Here is a 5683-nt window from a genome sequence, read left to right as displayed (position 1 = left end):
TATTATATTATATATATTATATTATTATTAAATAATTATAAGCCCAAATTGAAGGCCCAACCAGAACCGGCCCAGACCCAAAAGGAAACTCTAAACCAATTTAGGGTTTTAGCTAGGGTTTCTAACCCTAGCGCCGCAGCCGCCTCTCCAGCTACCAGAGACCATTGCCGATAGTCAGCTGCCAGATGCTCGAACCCGCTACAGCCACGAAGCCGCCGCCTCGCCAGAAGCCTCCAGAAGCCAGCTGCCCCCCCCCCACACGTCGCGGCTATGGGGTGAGTCACCACATAGCTCGGTGACTCACCGAACTTTCCCCTCTGGACCGGTCCGAGTATTGCTCCGTGGTGGCTATAAAAGCCACCGGATCCTGCAAAACGAAAGAGAGGGAGAACCGGAGAAAAACATAAACAAGAGCAAAAAAATATACCAAACATCCCAGTCAACAACAACGAAGCAACCAGAAAAAAAAATCGAGAGAAAAGAGAGGATAAACCCTTACCGAGGAAGCAGAACCACCGGAGAACACCAAACATCGCCGAAGTACCGAAAATACCTTAGATCTAGGAAATTCCAGGGACTTTTGGGGAAAATAGATGCCAGATTCAGCCTTAGAACGGTGAGATTTATATCCTAGGGTATTTTAAAAAAAATTCGACCACCGTTGACGGTGGCTGGCGGTGGTGTTCGGCGCCGGAGTGCGGCTGCCGGTCGGAGACCATGTTCCCTCCGGTGAGGGAAATAATGGAGAGAATTCTCTTCTCTCTCAGCTAGAGAGAGAAGAGAAATGAGAAGAAATGAGAGCTGGCCCCAAGGGCCAGCCGTTTGGGGTATTTTATACCTGATACAAAACGACGTCGTTTCATGATGAAACGGTGCGTTTTGAGAAGAGGGTAAACCCTGTCCGCAGTGCTCCAAGTTTGTAATCATTACAATTTAGTCACTGAAATTGAGTTTTGATTATTTTAGTTTAGTCTTATAATTTTATTTTATTTTAATTTAGTCTTTACTTGTATTATACATATATTTAGGTTAAATGCCTTATTTAGTCCTTCATAATTTGTATAATTTATTTTTTAACCCGAATTAATTAAATAAGGTTAAATTACATTATTAGCATTAAGTTTTTTGTTAATTCGAATTTTGCCCTTTAATTTTGATATTTTACTTTTTTAGTCACCAATATTTTGTTTCTTTTCATTTTGATCCTGATTGTTTTTATATATTTTGCAATTTAATATTATTACTTTTAAATTTATTTTAAATATTATTTATTTATAATATTAATTTGTTATTACTTTTATATTATTATTATTTTCATATTAGTCACATAAATAAATATATATAATATATATATATATATATATATATATATTTTAAATAATAATATATATTTATTTTCAATATCAAAGAAAAGGGCAGTTTTAAAACAATTGGATGTTCTATTCTGGTATTTTAAATAATTAAACATTATAAAAATTATAATTTAGTTTTATTTAAATTATTAAAATTTTACTATTTATTTTTATCAAAGAAAAGATCTGTCTTAAGGTACCTAGAAACCCTTTTCTGATATTTTTGAATAAATAAATATCTTACTATATTAAAATAAATTTTTATTATCTTAAGAAAATGTTTTAGTCATTTATTTATTAATATCGAAGAAAAGAGCTGTCTTAAGGTACCTAGAAGTCATTTTCTGATATTTCTAAATAAATAAATATTTTTATAAATATATTTAAATTAATATATTTTCTTAAAAATTATAGTAATAAAATTTGAAGTAACATAATTATAAATTAAATATATTTGAATTTTTAAAATTCTATTATTAGAGACAATTTATAATTAAAAAGTACCAATTTTGGGCTTTGTAGGGGTGCTAATCCTTCCCTAAACGTAACCGACCACGAATCCCTTTTTATTAATAAAAAGAACAAATTTTTGGTTATAAACGCAGATCAGTTCATCTTTTAACTGATGTTTTCTTAAAAACTCTTTTAAAAGATAATTTTTAGGTATTCGACCTACCTGACCCTAAAGGCCGATGACGACTCTCAAATTATTTATTATTCACATTATCTTTCCCGCCAAGTATAAAAAAATCGTGCCCGGACTAAAAACAGTTACTACACACGTAGGATTGTAAGTGTTTGATTTTGGAATTTGCACAACCCGTGATACAATTGAAGACGATGGGTGGGGTTTTTTTTTATGCACTTCATCATGCAAATAGACATACATAATAGACTAATTTATTAATTAATCTTGATTCCTCTTGCGTGTTTTCCTTTTATGTTCTTTTGTGAATTACAAAGGGTTAAATAGTGCATGTATTTATAGGGTTAAACTAAAGAAACTCATTATTCTTCAATGGTAAAAAAACATTGATAAGGAAATTTTGTGATTTTATTTGCAATTATATTTTATATCCTTTAAAATCACTTTAATTTGTAATTTTTATCCAGCCTATTTTTCTCCATTGTACAAAAGTAAAATTACATTAAAAGTACTCATTTTTCATTTTTTTCGAAGAATCATTTTTCATCTGCATTCATTCATATTTCATAATATAATTTAGGGTGCAATGATATTTTTTATCAACATTTAAAAAAATTATATCGGTCCTTAAATTATTTTTGTTTCTTTTAATATTTATTTATTTTATCAAATTTAACAAAATAAAGAAAAAGGTAACCTACTTGTTTAGCTAATGTTATTTTTTTTTTTCATTTTTCTATATTTAAAATTATTATAATTTTAGAAATTCTAAAATTATATTTTTTAATTTTTTATTTTAAAATATTCAATATTTTTATTAGTTTTGAATATTTTATGCAAAAGGAAAAAATAATTGATGTTAACATTGGCAAGAGAATAAAATAGATGATGTTACTTTAAGATTCATTCATTTTTCTTGTAATAATTCAATTTGAAATAAAAAAAAAAGTTTTAGGGTTAAAAAAAGAAAACAAATTAGGGACTCAAATTTTTTTTAAAAAAAATTTCAACAAACAAAATATCTTTAGGCGTAAAATTTAATTGAAAGGGTGATTATAGTAAACTAATGTTTGAATAGTCAAATGGATTAGTTGTATTATTCATCTTGGTAGAAGTTTACTATCACATACATAAAAATAAAAAACAATAGTAATTCAAATCTAATGAATTTAGAAAAATAAATTTTAAATTATTTACAATATATTAATGACTATAATTGATATTAAAAATTAAGAAATTAAATATATTAATATGTTATTGAATATTTTCTTAATATGATTCTATAAATATTTAAACTTTCCAATTAAGCATACAATTATATTAAGAAAATGTGAGAACCATTTTACCGGCCCAAGTTGAGCCAAGACACAAGCGACCCGGGTCCCAACTATAGACCCAACACGTGTCCCAACTATTGACCCGACACGTGTACCAATTATAGACCCGACCCGGGTCTAATCTAGCCTAGGTAGCAGCCGCCCCTTTCCCCCAACTGGTGGTCACCATTTCCTGCACCTACCAGAGGAAAGCTGGCCCTGCGCAACCCCAATTCCACGCCCCTGCAAAAAATGATGATTTCATTTCTGTAAAATGGGTATAAAACACGAATGATAAACAATGTAATAGAAGGGGTGCAATTCAAAAATTATTGGAATAAGTAATCTACCATTTTCGAAGCAATAAAATCACGAGGTTTTTATTTCGATTTTCTGCGTTGTTGCATTTATTTTATTTCTATTTAGTTATTATCTTTTCCTTTCGTGTTTGCTGTCGGTTTTAAATCTCAGGAAAGCAAAGTTTTTAGATTTCAAAACCTAAAAAAGCTAATATATATATCAAATATCAAACAATAAAATAGCGTTTTATTTCGAACACAACCAACCAACAACCATTTTTTACAGTGAAAAAAATACGAAAATCTATGAGGAGGGTATATCGAAACTCACATTGGGTCGTCGGAGGAGTCACTGGAGCCTGGAAAGTCAAACGGTCTCGGCCATTTTTACGGCGATGAAGGCTATTTCGTGCGAAACTAAGCTTAGATCTGTGACGAGGAGCCCGAGACGAGCTTCCTCGTGAATTTTGGTGACCAACAGCCACTGGAGACGTCGACGGTGCGGCGACCAAAGTTATATCGGGGCCTGTTGAAGGAAAAAACCAGAGAATTTTAATCCTTTTTTTTTTTTTTAACCCTCGTGGGAAATGAAAAATTAAAAAAGAAATTGACCTATATATAGGAAAATTAATGGTCTATTTGCGTCATAAATCTCTTAAACTTTATCGTATTATTACATTTTGGTCCTGGACCAAAATTGATATTTTATCTTTTTCTGTGCATGGTTTATTTTTTGGTAAATTTACTTTTTTAGTCCCTAAAACTTTGCCGTGTTTTTATATTTTAGTCACTGAACCTTTCGTTTCTAATTTATTATAATTTTATTATTCTGTTTTGTTTTATTTTAATTTAGTCAATGTTAGTTTCTAATTTAGCTACTATTATTTTATTTTTTTTCATTTTGGTCACTGTTTATTTCTGATTTAGTTACTAACTTTTATTTTCTTGCATTTTAGCCATTTTTTATTTTATTTTATTTCGATTTAGCCCTTTCATTTTGGTTTGTTTTAATTTAGCCCCTATTGCATGTTCAATTTGTTCTTTTTAGCTTGGTAATTTTATATTTATGCAATTAGGTCCTCATATTTTATTTTATTTTATTTTATGTTATTTTTTACTATTTTTATTTGTTGTTTTTATTATTTTAATTATGTATATTAATATTTTTTAATATTTCATAGTTTTATTTATTATATTTACTCTTAAATTAGATTAACATTTGAATCGAATTTAGAAATTATGATGGCACTTTAGTTTTAATTAGGGAGCAATTCAAGTCGAGTTTTCGCATATGATGCCCGATTACTCGAATCGATTGCTCGATTTTTAATTTGTTAATAATTAATATTTTCTAAAAAAAACTTTAAGTTTAATAATTTAGATAAAAATTATATTTTTAATTAGCCCCCTAACTTTAGAAGTTTGTCGTTTTAGGTCCTTATTCTTTTAAGTCATTTAGAACTCGATACTTTAGACCTTGACCTTTTTAGTCCCTGAACTTAGATTAGACTCTTAATATTTACATAATTAAATATGTTAAATAGAGCTTTCATTTTAACTTATATTTCAAATTAGTCTCTTAATTTAGGGGATAATTCGAAGTGGCTCTCGCTTAAAAGCTCGAGGGACCATTTCGGTTATTCGACTCGATAATCGATTAAAATCATATAGGATTAATATTAGAGCCTACGTTTTTAGATTTAAGCCCCTAGGTTCTTTAATTTTCATAACTTGTCACCGTAAGTTAGAAAAAGCCTTAATTTATTTTTAGTATAATTAGGACAAATAAAATTTTACTTGATCGCATTGTTCTTATAAATCTAAGGTATTGTTCACTTATTAAGGAATTAATAGTATATCTTCCACAAATCATGCTCAGGGGTGACTACTGGTAATTCCCTAAATAAGTCGACATCCTTTTCAAAACCGCATCATGTTTTCTAAAAACGAGGCAATGTTCGATTATTATACAAAATAGCTGATCTCCCGTATTTACGCTCGGGGGAGAATGATATTGGTCTCAATAAATGAATACCATTTTCAATATCGGTCTCAATAAATGAATACCCT

The sequence above is a fragment of the Hibiscus syriacus genome, unplaced genomic scaffold (assembly GCF_006381635.1).
Source record: "Hibiscus syriacus cultivar Baekdansim isolate YM2019G1 unplaced genomic scaffold, ASM638163v2 tig00117032_pilon, whole genome shotgun sequence".
NCBI classification, from domain to species: domain Eukaryota; kingdom Viridiplantae; phylum Streptophyta; class Magnoliopsida; order Malvales; family Malvaceae; genus Hibiscus; species Hibiscus syriacus.
This window is presented reverse-complemented; position numbering follows the sequence as displayed.